The sequence below is a fragment of the Dendrobates tinctorius genome, unplaced genomic scaffold (genome assembly GCF_039654945.1).
Source record: "Dendrobates tinctorius isolate UK_male_01 unplaced genomic scaffold, ASM3965494v1 ptg000430l, whole genome shotgun sequence".
Taxonomy (NCBI): domain Eukaryota; kingdom Metazoa; phylum Chordata; class Amphibia; order Anura; family Dendrobatidae; genus Dendrobates; species Dendrobates tinctorius.
In genome coordinates this window covers 1,913,593-1,931,752 of record NW_027362093.1, presented here as the reverse complement: position 1 = coordinate 1,931,752, position 18,160 = coordinate 1,913,593, and the positions used below count along the sequence as shown (strand labels likewise).

The window sequence follows — 18,160 nt, the reverse complement described above, 5'->3', positions numbered from 1 at the left end:
CGGATAGCTAACTGCATAGCAGCTTCCAGCATAGCAGGTACAGGATATGCAATGAATAAATCTTTAACCCTGTAATTCAAACCTGCTAAAAACTGACTCTTGAGTGCTGGATCATTCCAGCTGACTTCTGCAGACCATCGTCTGAACTGGGTACAATATCTCTCAGCGTCGCTAGAACCCTGTTTCAGCCGTCTGAGTTCTGCCTCGGCTGTAGTGACCCGATCAGGATCGTCATATAATACCCCCATAGCAGAAAAACGCTTCTACTGACATCAAACAAGGGTCATCCGGACGCAATGAAAATGGCCAAACTTGCGGCTCACCTCGCAGTAACGACATAATAATCCCCACACGCTGTAATTCAGCCCCTGAAGACCTGGGTCTAATCCGAAAATAAAGTAAACATGCATTTTTAAACAAAAAAAATTCCTGCCGTTTAACAGATTCAGGCAAACCCACCTTAGGTTCTTCAGAGCGGATTCCAGGGCAATTACTCACGAGCTGTTGTAAGCTGGCAACTTCCAACGTTAACTCTTGCAGGCGTCGAGCAAGATCTTGAACGCTGTTCATATTGCAGAAATCCGGGAGGGTTTTTTTTCCTTTTTTATACTCTTTTGGGCTGGACAAACTGTTACAGATCTTCAACACAGGACTAGGGTAGAAGGGGGAAAACTGACCCTGCACTATGAATAGACTGAAACCTTACGATGGAGTGGGCGACCCATTCTTTGCGAATAGACCCACCGATGAGCCTAGGTTAATCTCAAGCAAAGACCTATAGATAGGGGGAGGGGGTCCCTGAACGATCTAAGGACTGGGTACAAAAACGGGTCACCTCCTAATAGAAAACACAGAGAAGGCTGCAGAAACCAACTGAATACAGAAACTAAGACTAGCAGAACCAGAGGTCCCAGCACTGCACATATTACACACACAGAAGGCAAAGCAAAGCACCAAGCCAGAACTCAAGCGGATTAACAGCAAGGACTGGGAGGCAGGTGCTGGTTAATAAAGAGTGATACAAACACCTGACCTAAGACAGACCCAGCACCAGAGGAAAAAGACCAGCAGCCAGAACACCAAAAGAAAATGGAGGATAGTCACAAACTAAACAGATTCTAACAGTGAGGCAGCCACAACGAGCGATGCATCACCCACAACTGTGCTTCTGACCAGCAGCATCCATGGGTCTGCAGTTCACAGGGGTGGCAAAGGTTGCCTAGCCTGGGCCTTTTTTGACACTGCAAATTATAAGCCAACTCACACAATCTGCCAACCGGTCAGTTCATCCTCTGATGGCATGATGCTGCATGCAATCAGCGTACCTTACATTTAGCGTTGGGTAAGCTGACAGTGCGCTGGTCATGCGCTGGTATGATTTTGCTGGCGCTACGCTCAGCACACAGAAATGCAGCACAGCGCATTTGTGTGTGCTGGGCGCAGCACCAAAAGGGCACAGCGCCAGCAAACTCATACCAGCGCACGACCAGCGCACGGTCAGCGTATCCAACGCTAAACATAGGGTACGCTGATCGTATGCAGCGTCATGTGATCAGAGGAGGAACAGACCACAGGGGGCGAGGCTTGGGGCAGGGCTTAACGGCGGCCGAGCTCTGCACCCTGTAACGCTAGTGTGAAACTAGCCTAAGCTATAGACTGGACCAAGGTGAGTCATTGGACGTGGTAGATCTTGATTTTTCCAAAGTGTTTGATACTGTGCCACACGAGAGGTTGGCACACAAAATGAGAATGCTGGGACTGGGGGAAAATGTGTGTAAATGGGTAAGTAACTGGCTGAGTGATAGAAAGCAGAGGGTGGTTATAAATGGTATATTCTCTAACTGGGTCGCTGTGACCAATGGGGTACCGCAGGGATTCGTGTTGGGACCTACTCTCTTCAACATACGGTCTGTGGAAACACACTGACATGTGCAGAGACCCATTCACTTGAATATACAAAAGGCGCTATGTCCCTCCCAAGTCTCTCTGCATGGCTAAGTAGCACTGTACAGTCACATATGGGGTATTGCCACATTCAGTAGAAATTGTGGGACAAGTTTTATTTCCAATTTTACCCACTTTTTGTGAGAAAATGTAAAATCTTTGACTAAAACAAAATTTTGGTGGTAAAAATGTAGATATTTTGTCCTCACTAGCCAATGGTATAAATTTCTGTGACACACCCGTCGTGTCAGTATGATCACTGCACCCTAGATGAATTCATTGAGATGTAGTTCGTAAAATGGGGTCACTTATGGGGTTCTGCTGTTTGGCACCTCGTGGCCCGTCCCAGTGGGTCATTGCACCTGCAAACCATAACAGTAAAATCTGGCACTCCTTCCCTTCTGATCTCTCCCATGCGCCCAAACAGTGGTTTACCCCCACATATGGGGTATCAGCGTACTCAGAACAAATTGTGAGATTCTCCTGCAACCCTTGGGAAAATAAAAAATTGGGATCAAAAATATCATATTTGTGGAAAAAATACTGTGGGGTGCTCACACACATCTAGATAAGTCCCTAAGGGGGTCTAGTTTCCAAAATGGTGTCACTTGTGAGGGCTTTCCACTGTTCAGGCACATCAAGGGCTCTCCAAACGCGACATGGCATCCGATCTTAATTCCAGCAAATTTTGCATTGAAAAAGTAAAACCGTGCTCCTTCCCTTCCGAGCTCTGCCATGCGCCAAAACAGTGATTTACCTGCACATATCAGGTATAAGCGTACTCAGAACAAATTGCGCAACAACTTTTGGGGTCCAATTTCTGTTACCCATGGGAAAAGTTAAATGTTCATTTTTTTGTTTTACAAAAATTCCTGTGAAGCACCTGAAGGATTAATAAATGTCTAGAATGTGGTTTTGAGCACCTTGAGGGGTGCAGTTTTTAGAATGGTGTCACTTTTGGGTATTTTTTTTTTTATCACATAGACCCCTTAAAGTGACTTCAAACGTGATGTGGTCACTAAAAAAAATGATGTTGAAAAATGAGAAATCTCTTTTTAATTTTTAAACCTTATAACTTCCTAACAAAAAAAAAATTTTGGCTCCAAAATTGTGCTGATGTAAAGTAGACATGTGGGAAATGTTAATTATTAAGTATTTTGTGTGACATATCTCTGTGATTTAAGGGCATAAAAATTCAAAGTTGGCAAATTCCGATATTTTCAACATTTTTCAAAATTTCCTTTTTTTTTCACAATAAACACAAGTCATATCAAAGGAATGTTACCACTATAATGAAGTACAATATATCATGAAAAAAACAATCTCACAAGAATCGCTGGGATCCATGGAAGCGTTCCAGAGTTGGCCAGTCATTATCGTGCAAACCACCCTCGGTTTAAAGGGGTTAAAACAGGTCTGGATGCACATGATGAGAGCATTATACTGCCTCTGTACAAATCCCTGGTAACACCACACATAGAAGTACTGTATACCGTTTTGGGCACCGGTGCCCAAGAAGAATATAATGGAGCTAGAGCGAGTACAAAGGAGGGCAACAAAATTAATAAAGGGGATGGGGGAACTACAATACCCAGAGAGATTAGCAAAATTAGGATTATTTAGTCTAGAAAAAAGATGATTGAGGGGCGATATAATAACCATGTTGTAACGGGGTCTACCAAGCTGGGGTACCTCTTTCAGTACCACCCCGTGTTTTCGGAGGTATGCTCTGCGTTGGCTGGAGTCTGAATGAATGACGCTGGCTGGAATTCCTTGGTTAGATGGGCGCATATAAAAGATCACTGCTTCTCCACGTATTTCCAGTCTAACAAACGTTTTACTCACAGGACACAGAATATATCACACAGATACAGAGGGCAGGCCAATAGAAAAGCGGCAGGCCGGACATACATTACAAAAGCCGCAGGTGGCCGGAGCCTGCCGATGTTTACTGTGGGAATTACAAAGGTGGGGGGAGGGCGGACAAAAGGAGAATATCGTGTCCCCTCTGCCCAGGGGCGCAGCCTGTGGGCTGATGCATTAGGGACATGCATCTCACATGGAACCTATTATATATACATATAACTGCACAACATATTCTGGGTGCTGAGTGGTTCTGTAACATGTAACACGGCTCCCCTTTTCAGCAACGCGGTCGGCATACACAGTCTGATCCTCAACGGATCAATTTGGAGATGACCGAAGTTTATGGGGTTGGTACAAGTTCCGTTTGTCGACTTAGTCCATCGGCGTTACCGTTTTGTTTGCCGGGTCTGTGGTGGATGGTGAAGTCCAGAGGTTGTAGGGCTAAACTCCACCGCAGCAATCTGGCGTTGTCTCCGGAGACCCGATTAAGCCAGACTAGGGGATTATGGTTTGTTAGGAGGGAAAACTGTCGTCCATACAAATATGGTTGCAACTTCTTGAGTGCCCATACTACCGCCACGCACTCCTTCTCGATGGCCACATAGCTTACTTTCCGACTCAGGTAAGCTACCGGGTGTTCTTGGCCGTCCGGCCCGACTTGGCTCAGTACTGCCCCCAATCCAAACATAGAAGCGTCTGTGTGAACAAGGAAACGTTTAGTTGGATCGGGTGCAGCAAATACAGGGGTATTGGTGAGGGCGTCCTTTAGTTGGCGGAAGGCTTCCTCACACTCTGAGGTTCAGATTACCTGGCGGGGTTGGTTCTTATGGGTCAGATCAGTGAGGGGCTTGGATACGCTGCTGTAATTGGGAACGAAATTCCTGTAATAACCCGCTGTCCCTAGAAATGCCATGACCTGGGTTTTAGTGCGTGGGATGGGCCATTTGGCTATGGCCTCAATCTTGGCTGGTTCTGGTCACTGTTTCCCACTTTCCACCCAATGCCCTAAATACTGAACCTCTGCTTTGCCCACGTGACACTTGTTTGGGTTCAGGTTGATTCCGGCCTGGTGGATACTGTCCAATACTGTCTGTAGGTGATTTAGATGCTCTTCCCATGTCGCACAGTAGATGGCGATGTCGTCCAGGTAGGCACAAGCATAGTCCTGGAGACCATCCAGAAGCCGGTCAGCCAGCCTTTGGAAGGTCGCCGGGGCATTCTTCATCCCGAATGGCATAACTCGAAACTGGAATAAGCCGAACGGGGTGACAAATGCCGACTTGGGAATAGCGTCAGGACTAAGGGGAATCTGCCAGTAGCCTTTGCATAGATCGATAGTGGTCAAATACTTTGCCCCCACCAGCCGGTCTAACAACTCATCCACATGCGGCATGGGGTATGCATCCGTCACTGTTTTCTCATTGAGCTTACGATAGTCTACACAAAACCGTGTAGTCCCATCCTTCTTGGGCACTAACACTACGGGGGCTGCCCAGGGACTGACTCTTCAATGACCCTAAATGCAACATCTCTTGTATCTCTTGACGCATCCCCTCTCGTACAGACTCAGGGAAGTGGAAGGGGTTTTGTCGCAGGGGGGTCTGATCCTGGGTCTCAACCTTGTGTTGTGCCAGGCGAGTGTACCCTGGTCTCCCCGAAAACATCCTCTGTCGCTGCCTCAACAACTCCTCCGCCTTCTGTCTCTCCCGGGGGCCTAGGTCTTCACCCAAGTGTACCTGGTCCCATGTTTTAGACTGAGTCCTTTCCCCTAAGACATCCGGCAAGGGAAGTCTGGCTAAATCCTCGGCTTCAGGTGCACAGATGGCCACTACCTCTTCAGGGCGCTCCCGGTAGGGCTTCAGCATATTCACGTGGAACATGCGGATAACCCTGGGGTCGTCACCATCGGCAACATTATAGGTTGTGTCAGCTATTTTCCCCACTACCTGGTAGGGCCCCTGCCATGCAGCTTGAAACTTATTCTGCTTAGTGGGCTCTAACACCAGGACCTTCTGTACTATTTCCAAAGTGCGCTCTCTGGCCCTCCAATCGTACCATACGCGCTGGCGCCGCTGGGTCGCCTGCATGTTCTCACGTACAGCCTGGGTCAGCTCCTGTAGGCGGTCCCGGAATTCCAGCACATAGGGTACAATAGGCACCCCTTCTATGAGGCCCTCCCCTTCCCAGAGTTCTAGCACTAAGTCTAGGGGTCCCCTTACCCGTCTCCCATAAACCAGCTCGAACGGGGAGAACCCCGTGGATTCTTGGGGCACCTCCCGATAGGCAAACAGGTATGGCAAGAATTTCTCCCAGTCCTTGTAGGTCCTGGTAAAAGTCCCAATGAGCTGTTTTAATGTCCCGTTAAAGCGTTCACACAACCCATTGGTTTGCGGGTGGTACGGGGCGCTTCTAATGGACTTTATGCCACACAGCTTCCACAGTTGGTTGGTCACCTCTGCTGTAAACTGGGTACCCTGGTCCGAGATAATCTCCCGGGGAAATCCAACCCGTGAGAAAATCTGGAGCAGGGCGGCCGCCACCGTCTCTGCCAGTATGTTAGGTAACGCAACCGCCTCTGGATACCGTGTGGCATAATCTACCACTGTCAATATATACCTTTTCTCTGACGGACTGGGTTTGGCTAACAGCCCTATCAGATCGACCGCTACTCGGCTAAATGGTTCCTCCACAATGGGGAGGGGGCGTAATTTGGCCTTGCATCGATCCCCCCTCTTGCCAATGCGCTGGCAACTGTCACAGGTCTGGCAGTACTGATGAACATCATAGGTTTCCCCCGGCCAAAAGAAGTTTTGTGTCAGACGATGCCTGGTGCGACTGACGCCGAAGTGCCCGGCCAAGGGTAGAGGAGTCCCTGCTTCCATACAAGCTGTTCCCCTTCCAGTACCCCTCTCCCCTCCTGTGCCTTCCCACGATATCCCTCTAATGAAGGATCCTCAAGTAACTCCCTCTTAAATTCATCTGGGGTGGCCCAAGAAATGTGTCTGGCTATGGGAATACGTGTAGGGCTGGGATATCTTACCTGGGCCTCCTCTGAGTGTGATTCCGCCTCCGCAGCTCGAGCTTGTCTCCGGGTGGTCACAGGATAGGTCTCAGCCAGAGGGGCCACCGAGAATGCAGACAACATGGGCCCCAAGTCATTTCCCAGCAAGACGTCTGCAGGCAAATCCTCCATCAAGCCGACCTCAACAAGGCCATCCCCAACTCCCCAGTTCAGGTGAATCCTGGCAGTGGGCAGTCGATGTATAGCTCCCCCTGCTACACGGACTGCCACTGTCCGGTCCGTCTTCTCTTGGTCCCGGATGAGATGAGGCTTCACAAGGGTCAAAGTTGCTCCGGAATCTCTTAGTCCCTGCATACGTTTCCCATTAACCCACACGACCTGTCGATGCTGTTGTCGATTATCTGCCCATGCTGCCTGCACGGGGTCTACTTCATGCAGCACAAGCTCCATCTCTTCCACCCCTTGGTTAGTCGTAGCCCCCAATGCCGGGTCAGCTTCGCCTTGGTAGCAGTGTACAGCAGCCCGGCTGAAGGTAGCTGTTCCCGCCTTTGGCCACTGGGTATGCTGAGTCTGGTTGGGACATTGTCTTTGCAGGTGGCCCAGCTGACGGCAAGTGTGGCAGGCCGGGTTTCTAGCTGGTCCCTCTACAATCTTCGGTGGTTTGGGGCCCTCCAGGTCCATGGGCGGGCCCCTAGTGACCATCTTTGATCCGGACAACTGTGGCCTCCTGGCATCATGATGTTCATCGGCCAGACGAGCGGCTTCCTCAAGAGTCGTTGGCCGCCTGTCCCGAAGTCATTCCTGTGTCTCGGGGGTTAGTCCATTAAAGAATCGTTCTAACAAGAAGAGCTGGAGGATGTCCTCCTTAGTGGTTGCTTGGCTCCCTTGTACCTACTGTAGCAGTGACCGCCATAATTTACAGGCCCATTCAGCGTGGGTATCGGTTACGCGTTTTATAAGACAGCGGAACTTTTGGCGGTATGCCTCTGGTGTCAGCGCATACCGGACCAAGATCACTTCTTTGATCCACTCATAGTCCATACAGTCCTCATCAGGTACCGTGCGATAGGCGTCCGCTGCCCGGCCTGTCAGCTTGCTGGCCAGAATCTGAACCCGTTCCTCCGGCTTCACTTGATGAAGGGCACACTGCCGCTCAAAGTCCTGCAGAAAGCCATTAATGTCTTCCTCTACCTCCCCCAACTGTTGGAAGGCATTATACTAGATCTTTTTGTGGCTTACTGTTGAAGGTACCTGGTCGATGGCCAGAGCTCCCCCTGCTCGCTGACTCTCCTCTCTCCGCTCTGCCACCTCCATCTTGGCCAGCTCCACTTTGGTCCGCTCTGCCATCTCCATCTTGGCTAGCTCTATCCTGGTCCGCTTGGCCATCTTTTCCTTCAGATCAGTACGAACATCAGCCATCACCTATCGTATGACCTCTACTGCAGGGTTCGGGCCATAGAACGCCAGTCTGCTCTTTACCTCCCTCTGGAATTCGGTCTCTTCCACGTTCACATTGGGGGGCGCTGCACTGTCGTGTTCCATGATGGCTGCTATCAAATCCGCTTTTGTTTTGTTGCTGGCGATCAACCCTTGGGCTTCCACCAGATCTTTTAATGTAGTCCTCTTTAACGTCTGGTAGTTGTTTTCCATTCTTTCCTCCTGTAGAAGGGGTATCATATCCTGCTGTCTACCACCAGTGTAACGGGGTCCACCAAGCTGGGGTACCTCTTTCAGTACCACCCCGTGTTTTTGGAGGTCCGCTCTGTGTTGGCTGGAGTCTGAATGAATGACGCTGGCTGGAATTCCTTGGTTACATGGGCGCATATAAAAGATCACTGCTTCTCCACGTATTTCCAGTCTAACAAACGTTTTACTCACAGGACACAGAATATATCACACAGATACAGAGGGCAGGCCAATAGAAAAGCGGCAGGCTAAACATACATTACAAAAGCCACAGGTTGCTGGAGCCTGCTGATGTTTACTGTGGGAATTACAAAGGTGGAGGGAGGGCGGACAAAAGGAGAATGTCGTGTCCCCTCTGCCCAGGGGTGCAGCCTATGGGCTGATGCATTAGGGATATGCATCTCACATGGAACCTATTATACATACATATAACTGCACAACATATTCTGGGTGCTGAGTGGTTCTGTAACACATAACACATGTATAAGTATATAAGGGGACAATTCAAATATCTCTCCGAGGATCTGTTTATACCAAAGAAGGTGACGGTCACAAGAGGGCATTCTCTGCGTATGGAGGAGAGAAGGTTTTTCCACCAACATAGAAAAGGATTCTTTACTGTTAGGGCAGTGAGAATCTGGAATTCCCTGCCTGAGGAGGTGGTAGAGCCGAACTCAGTCGAGGGGTTCAAGAGAGGCCTGGATGTCTTCCTGGAGCATAACAATATTGTATCTTACAGTTATTGGGTTCTTTAGAAGAACGGAGATCTGGGGATTTATTATGATGGAATATAGGCTGAACTGAATGGACACATGGCTTTTTTTAACTATGTTAACATGTTTTGCTGTGGGAATTCCACTGCGCAAAAATGCAGACCAGCAGATATCAACTATCAGCCATCGAATCTGCTGCTTCTTCCTCCTCTCTGTTACCCTGTTACCGTGCCAACTATTGAGACGCAGGTCTTCAACCGCAAAATCTCGGATTCTTTACCCACTCCAGTCACGCTGACCGACAAGCCTGCTTTTTTTGACCGATCAGAGAGAATGATCACACCACAACTTTCTCAATCCACAGTAACATCTCCACCTGCAACTCTCTCACGGTCCAGCAGTTTGTCCGGTTCATCGTACTCTGACATTTCTCAGCACTGCAGCCAGCCCATGGTTCCGCAGTTGTGGTCACGTAAAAGATTGCTTTGTCATGCATAGGAGGAAACAAAGAGGTTGAACTCCACCATCTCCAATTTGTTGGCCACGGAAATGCTGCCTTTCTGCCTGATAGATACAGTTTCTGAAAGCTGATAGCCGTTGCAGTCCCCCAGTACCAATTACCCAGTTGCCATTACTTTTCTAAGAAAGCTGTGCCTGTGCTACACCAGCATGTATATCAAAGAAAAAAGCCAAGAAGACATACAGCATAGAAAAATTATCAATTTTATTGCATAGGATACACAAAAACACCACAATATTAAAAACATTTAAAAGAACAACGGTTATTATGACATAACCTGTAAACCTGGGAGCAATGACAAGTCCTACATAACATCACACAGTTATACATATGTAATGTGTGCAGCAAGTCCACATAGTAAATATTATGTGTACAATAGACTCAGCCCTGAAACACAATCTAGATGTATGCTACCACTAGGCACAATAATTTCAATGTGTCCACAATTGTGTCCTAAGAGCCTAAATATACAGGTCCATATGGACGGAGCAAAGATGTAAAAGACACAAATTGTGTATAACAGATTCAGCCCAATACAGCTCAAACTAAATGCATCACTCGCATAAAGGATGAACAAAGTGCATAGTGGGATTATAATACAACACAAAGCATTGTGGCATCAAATATTAGCCTGGCATAATAGCCTGTGGTAAAAACCACTATATTAATAGAGTACAATAGAGAAGCAGGCGACGTAGGGTTAAGGAAAGCTAAAGCACTTGTTGATTGACTCATGCAAAAAACTCCCTCCCCCCCTCGGTATACTTTACCACCCAGAATCACAGGCTGCTGAGATAATGACGGACATGCTCACTAAATGCAGATGAGCATTAAGACACAGATAAGTGCAGGAGGACCCGGCAGAACTCCCATAACCCCGACGCGTGTCCTCACAGGTGTGACTTCATCAGGGGCAGAGTGAAGTGCTGGCTATTGTGAATCCACTGGGTTTAAATACACACAGAAAATGACATTAAATCCAAACAGCTGCGGGAACTCACCGCATAGAGGACGCTCCAGGTGCTGGCAGCTACTCCCTGAAGCAGAGGCCACAAGGGCGCCTGAGCTGGACCGGTGTCATGGAAGCCACACACGCTGTATAGCGAGAGTACGGAGCAGAGGAAGGAGTGATTTTCATTACTGCGCCTGCGCAGTAGCATTGGAAGGTCCTGTCTCACTCCTTTAGAAGGTAATCATGTGACCTATTCTGGCAGGTCCTACAGCTAAAGTATAGCCCTACTTAACTCATTATAGCCAGAAAGAGAAGCCACAGCACTTTGATAGCGGCAGTCTCATGTAACCCAATATGAAACAATTAGATTATTATTCGTTATAGCACTGCTTTAATAACCAACGACAACCTAGTAGGGAAAAAAAATAAAAAAAATATATATTAGATTACTGATAGTTATAAATAGTGGCAATCTAGTGTGCATCGACATACAGCAATTGATTTACTGGTAATTACAGCGCAGATAAATCTATCCAATATTATCATATAACAGTGACCAAGGCGTGGACAGGCTACAATTTACAACAGCCTAGTAGAATTATTCACCAGCTGAAGCAAAACTTCATATAGGTATAAATGGTTACGGTTACCACCTGAAGATGCCACGTGTCCTAAAGGGCATATCAGGGAGGCGGACTGTCACTCATTCACCAAATCAGAGACTCATGTCAAGAATGGGTTTTCTGAGAAACCACCACATTTGTGCAGTATTAATGTGAACTGGAGCAGTTGGTTTTAGTTCCAAAAAAGATGTTTATTTAGCACAAGTGAATAAGTATCATAGTCAATGACTATCAATTTAAAACTGTTTATAGAAGTGAAAGAATTTCAATTCACATTTAAACCAATAGAGGCATATGCCCATAGGCCAATAGCTCCATCTATTATGACCCCGTCAAAGTAGGTCATATAGGTAAATTGAGATGCCTGCGGTCCAATAGCCGGCATAGAGGACGCTCCAGGTGCTGGCGTCTACTCCCTGAAGCAGAGGCCACAAGGGCGCATGAGCTGGACCGGTGTCACGGAAGCCACACACGCTGTATAGCGATAGTACGGGGCAGAGGAAGGAGTGATTTTCATTACTGCGCCTGTGCAGTAGCATTGGAAGGTCCTGTCTCACTCCTTTAGAAGGTGATCATATGACCTATTCTGGCAGGTCCTACAGCTGCAATCTAGCGCTGCTTACACCATTATAGCCATAAAAAGAAGCCACAGCACTTTGATAGCAGTAATCTCATACTGTATATCCCAATATGGAACAATTACATTATTTATTAGTTATAGCACTGCTTTCACAACCAACAATAACCTAATAAGTATAAAGAAAATAGATTACTGATAGTTATAAGTGGCGGAGAGTATACATCAACATACAACAATTGATTCGCTGGTACTTAAAGCGCAGATAGGTCTATCCAATATTATCATATAACAATAACCAAGGAGTGGACAAGCTCAAGTTTATAACAGCCTAGTGGATTTATTCACCAAGAATCATATCGGTAGAGCTGGTTACCACATGAAGACACAGCGTTGAAAAGAATTTGTCCAAAAGGGGCATATCAGGGAGGCGGAATATCACTCATTCACCAAAATCAAAGACCTATGTGAAGAATGGGATTTCTGAGAAACCACCACATTTGTGCAGTATTGATGTGAACTGAAACAGTTGTTTATGGTACCAAAAAGGATGTTATTTAGTACATATGAATAAATACCCTAGTCAATGATTATCAATTCAAAACTATTTATAGAAATGAAGTAATCTCAATCCACATTAAAACCAATAAAGGCATATGCCCATAGGCCAATAACTCCATCTATTATGACCCAACCAAGGTTGGTCAAACAGGTAAATTGAGGTGTCTGCGGTCCAGTAACCCTAGGAAAAAATAGAATACATTTAGATTGGCATTCATGATGGAATTTAGAGCTACAGATGCCACATTGAGTTATCAAGATAAATACATCCAGAGAAGGCATGGGAACACCAGCTAATAAGTCCATCTCTTGTAACCAAGTATCATTGGTCAAATAGGTAAATGACAGTGACCAAATATACATCCAGAAAGTAGGCTGTAATTATGTTCATGCACATAGTGTAATTTGACGCATATGGATGCTACAACAAAGAAGATTCATCCAAAGAATGATGCATTCCCTGGTCACCAAAGGACCCGCTGCACCCATTTCAACAAGTAATTTCCACGTTTACGACATGTCAACAAAATGTAAGACGTTTATTAACAGTGCACAACTAGAAACTGGTAATATATTCGGATATCCAACAGGAGACCCACCACAAAGTTGGTGTGCTCTTCATTCACACCTAGTTTGTTATAGACATGTGTTCACCAAATCCATAAAGGAATAATATTAGTCTATGAGTCCTGTACAGGAATCCAAACAAAAAAGATTGCAGTTTAAATTTTTTTTTATTTTTTATTACTTAGAGTGCAAGACATCATCATACTAACGCACAAAGGTGGTTTTAGGGCGTGTAGATGTACCATTGGGGCATCATAAGGAGAAGGTAATTTAAGGTGGAATAATTGCTATTCATTAAAGGCATATAGTCATCACATCCAAGGGTAGGGTCTAACAGTCTATAAATTCCATTAAAAAGACCTGATAACAGATATCCATTAAGACATAATGGAGAAAGCAATCCTAGTAGGCTGTCATTATAAATATCAAATAGCCTCAAAGGGGGAGGTAACTATCCACTTGTAGAAATGCATTGTATATAAACTGCATATGTAAGGTTCTTCAATCTTAAGATACTTATGGATAGTAAGAGGATACCATCTTCTGACCATCCCAACGGGAAGATACAAATGTATTAGAATGACCTATCAACCAATATCAAAATAAAGATAGTGGCTTGATGCCTTCATGCGTTATTCAAAAATGATAAATCTATAGCCCAGCCCAAATGGTCTAGACCACATAGAGTTTGGTTATATTCCACATCTTCAACCGGTGGAAGAGTTGTATCGCGAAAGAGCATTTATTATGGAATTGGAAGTGAGAGAAGACGTATCAAATCAAACCACCAATATTCGATATGTAAGATGCCCAAAAGAGCCATATTTGATGCCAACAATACAGGGAAAAATAGGTGCAAGAAAGGTAAACCAACTATCATCCAGAGAGCCTAACCTATATTTGATGCCAGCAATACCAACATGCAAAAAAGGATTCGGGGACGATATAAATAGATCTAAAAATAAAGTCATCTTATGCCTTTCTGATGGTAATAATAGGAAACAAAAGAGAAAGCTAGGAATTTAAGATGGAACACAAGTCCAGATGGTCGTACTGACTCAAATAATCATAATTGCTTGTAGAAGCCGGAGAATAATAATTCCTCATTAATTCCCAGCGGGGCAAGGCTATGTAGATCAAAAATCCATTTAGATTCGCATCTTAGGAGTTTGGGGATAATATTTCCCCCTCTGATGTTGGTGTGGACTATTCAAGGCCCATAACTTTTATTCCCTTTGTGCTGCTCCCATGTGAATCCAAGAAGTGGGTTGCAACAGACGAGATTGCTTTATTTTTTTCACGATCCCTTCTGGCGGTGGAGATGTTAGATAGATGTTGCTGGACACGTCTTCTTAACTCCTGGGTTGTTTGGCCCACATATGGTTTTGGACAGCCAAAGATCAAAAGGTATACCAGATTTCTGTACCTACAATTAAAAAAGAGTTTAGGTCTAATTGGAGCATCTACCGTGGGGATGGAATAGCCGTCTTGTGAGATCATATACTGGCAAACATTGCACCCCCCACATGCATAAGTACAATATACTCTCGTACCCCTCCCAATATGGGTTTTGGTCTCTGATAGTGGCTATGGCACAGCTGATCTTTTAAGTTTTGTGCACGTCTAGCCACCATTCTCGGGGGTTGGTGAGATATAATTTGAGAGTCTAGGCTCACTTAGCAGAATGTTCCAGTTGTTGAAAAGAATTTTGTGGACATCAGTCCACTGATTGTTGTATGTCGTGATTATAGCAAGATCCCTCCTAGTGTCACGTACCCGTTTCTGTAGTAGAGCTGATCTCTCCACACTACTGGCATGTTGATAGGCTTTCGATACTACTTTTTTTGGGTAGTTCCTATTTGTAAAACGGAAGGAGAGATCCTTAGCATGATGACGAAAGTCTTCCAGAGAACTACAGTTCCTACGGAGTCTCAGAAACTGACCTTTTGGAATTCCATCTCTAAGATGTCTTGGGTGAAAACTGTCATAATGTAGAAGACTGTTGGTCGCAGTTGCCTTACGATAGAGTCAAGACTTGATCTTCTTCCCTTGGACAGTGAGCTTGATGTCGAGGAAGTCTATTGAGGTCTCTGAGAACGTAGAAGTCAATTTAATGTTGAGAGAATTGCTGTTTAAATCCCCAACAAACTGTTTACACTCATCCAAAGTACCAGTCCAGATTAAAAGGACGTCATCGATATAACGTCTCCAAGAAAAAACCTTCTCGGAGAAAAATGGATGCTTAAAGACTACTAACTCCTCCCACCAGCCCAAAAATAGGTTTGCATAAGAGGGTGCACATCTTGCCCCCATAGCTGTACCTGAGATCAGTCTATAGAACTTTCTATTGAAGATAAAATAATTTTTGTCTAAGACAAAATATAACAATTCTAAGAGAAATTTGTTATGCTTACCCTCAGCCATAGGTTGTTTTTCGAGAAAAAAGGAAACAGCTTCTATTCCATGGTCATGTGCGATGTTTGTATATAAAGACTCCACATCTAGACCAACCAAAATGGTATTCTCCGGAATAGTAAGCTCCTCCAAATAAAACATAAGATGTGCCGAGTCCCTAATGAAAGAATTCAAGGAAGAGGCCAATGGTTGGAGAAAATGATTAATGTATATGCAGGGCCGCTCCATCAAGCCCCCAATACCTGACACTATTGGCCTACCTGGAGGATTCGTAGGCGACTTGTGCACCTTGGGTAGAATGTAGAATGTAGGAGTCACCGGATGGAGAGTGGTCAAAAACTTTGTTTGTATGTGTTGTATTATAATCCCACTATGCACTTTGTTCATCCTTTATGCGAGTGATGCATTTAACAATAGTTTGAGCTGTATTGGGCTGAATCTATTATACACAATTTGTGTCTTTTACATCTTTGCTCCGTCCATATGGACCTGTATATTTAGGCTCTTAGGACACAATTGTGGACACATTGAAATTATTGTGCCTAGTGGTAGCATACATCTAGATTGTTTTTTAGGGCTGAGTCTATTGTACACATAATATTTACTATGTGGACTTGCTGCACACATTACATATGTATAACTGTGTGATGTTATGTAGGACTTGTCACTGCTCCCAGGTTTACAGGTTATGTCATAATAACCGTTGTTCCTTTTAAATGTTTTTAATATTGTGGTGTTTTTGTGTATCCTATGCAATAAAATTGATAATTTTTCTATGGTGATCCCTGCTTTTGCTGTATGTCTTCTTGGCTTTTTTCTTTGATATACATGTAGTTTGGACATACTGTGGTCGGATGCCTATTAACTAGTTCTATTTATTTGATGGTGCCCTCTGCATTTTTTGTAAAATGTGCTACACCAGCATGTCGCAGACATCACCTCTTCCTTGACAAAATCGCTGTCTGCCAGAATGCAATTCACCACAGACACTTGGACGAGTAAGCATGGCCAAGGGCATTACATCTCACTGACTGGGCACTGGGTGACTCTGCTGGGTGTAGGGACAGGTGCTGCTCCACAAGTCTTGGAATCCCCAAGGCTTGCAGGACAAACCTCTACATTTAACACTTCCTCCACTGCTGCCTCCTCTATCTCCTCTAGGGCCTCCACCTGTGCCCTCAACCTCTGCCTTAACGAGACACGCGTTCCAAGTGTGGAGCAGACCCCCACCACCTCTGTACTGCACAGCCAGGGCTCTCTGCAATCAGGCAGTCATAAAATTGATATGTCTTGGAGATCGCAGTCATACAGCTGAAGAGTTGCAGACAGTTCTCCAGGCTCAGTTTGATCAATGGCTGTCTCTGCTAAATCTACATGCAGGGAAGGCAATAATGGTGCAAACCTGGTGGTGGCCCTATGGCAAGGCAAGCCCACACACGTGCCTTGCATGGCTCATGTCCTCAGCCTGGTGGTACAGCATTTTCTCAGCCACTATCCTAGCCTGGTGATCTGCTCCAGAGAGCACGTAAGTTGTGTGCTCATTTCCACGATTGGCACCCCTCTCCTCATCGACTTACATTGACACATGGTGGAATTCCACTCTGTACATGTTACAGTGACTGTGTCAGCAGCAACAAGCCCTGATGCAGTATGTCTTGTCGTATAGCCTGGGCTAACGCAGTATGGATATGGTACATGTCACATTTACAGAGTGCGCAAAAGATTAAAGACCTCTGCACCCTTCTGCACAGTTTCAAAATGGCTACTGAGATGGTTATCACTGATGCCGCCATCATCAGCATCACTATTCTGGTCATCTATATGCTGGAGAAGACTTTGAATAGCCAGCGGGAAGAGATGGTGGTCCCAGAAGAAGAGGAGGAAGCAGAGGAGGACGCAGAAGGGATAATATTGTCTCAAAGTTCAAGACTGTCGCCACACAGGTGGGTGCCAAGGGAGGGTGGATTACTGTGATCGAGGGGGGTGGTGATAGACAAGCTGTTATCGAAGGAGCAAGATCCGAGCAACAAATGGAGGAGGAAGAAGTGATGGGTGAGCAACTGTCAGATGAAGAGGATAATACCCCACGCTCTGTTGTTCGTGGTTGGCGGATGGGACAGAGGAAACGAGCCTCATTGTTACCCAGCCACCAACACAGCATGGGCTTGAACCTCATGGTAGAGCCCTACATACGAGTGCCTTCTTGCTGCACTATCTGCAACATGATCCCTGTATAGTCATGATTAGGAATAATGCTGACTGCTGGGTTGCCACTTTATTAGATCCACTTTATAAAACTAAATTTTGCAGATGATCCCCGCCCTAGAAAGGGAACAGCGAATGCTGGAGTATTGAAACACGCTTTTACACAACCTTAAGAGAGCTTTTCCCCAAGACACCAGTGAAGCACACCGTTCACATCGCAGCTGTAGACTTCCAACCTCTGGACAGTCAATTCTTCAACGCCAATACATTAGCAGCAGCAGCAGTGGTGGAAGTAGAAGAAGCAATTTCTGTAAGTCCTTTGACACTTTTTTAGGCCAACGCATGACGTGGGTTACTTGCTTATGTATTTTGGCCAAAATATTAACTAATACCTCTCATATTTTCTATATGTGTTTTTTGCACTTTATTTTTCAGGGTGCAGTTGGGCCCATTCAGTCTTGTAAACTGTGGTGTCTGTTCACATGGGATGCATTTGGATGGCGCTAGGC

At 45.5% G+C, this 18,160-nt stretch overlaps 1 protein-coding gene and 1 long non-coding RNA gene across 2 annotated transcripts in view; one reads left to right on the top strand and one right to left on the bottom strand.

Annotated features, from left to right (window-relative positions):
• LOC141076815 (uncharacterized) overlaps positions 1-18,160 on the top strand; it is a 918,929-nt gene that overhangs the window by 447,311 nt on the left and 453,458 nt on the right. The gene's annotated exons all lie outside the window — the stretch shown is intronic.
• Positions 12,955-17,887, bottom strand: LOC141076833 (uncharacterized). The gene is made up of 3 exons (XR_012227527.1): positions 14,975-17,887; positions 14,808-14,886; positions 12,955-14,457 (listed from the first exon to the last, which is right to left on the bottom strand). It is a non-coding gene; the product is annotated as an uncharacterized lncRNA (long non-coding RNA).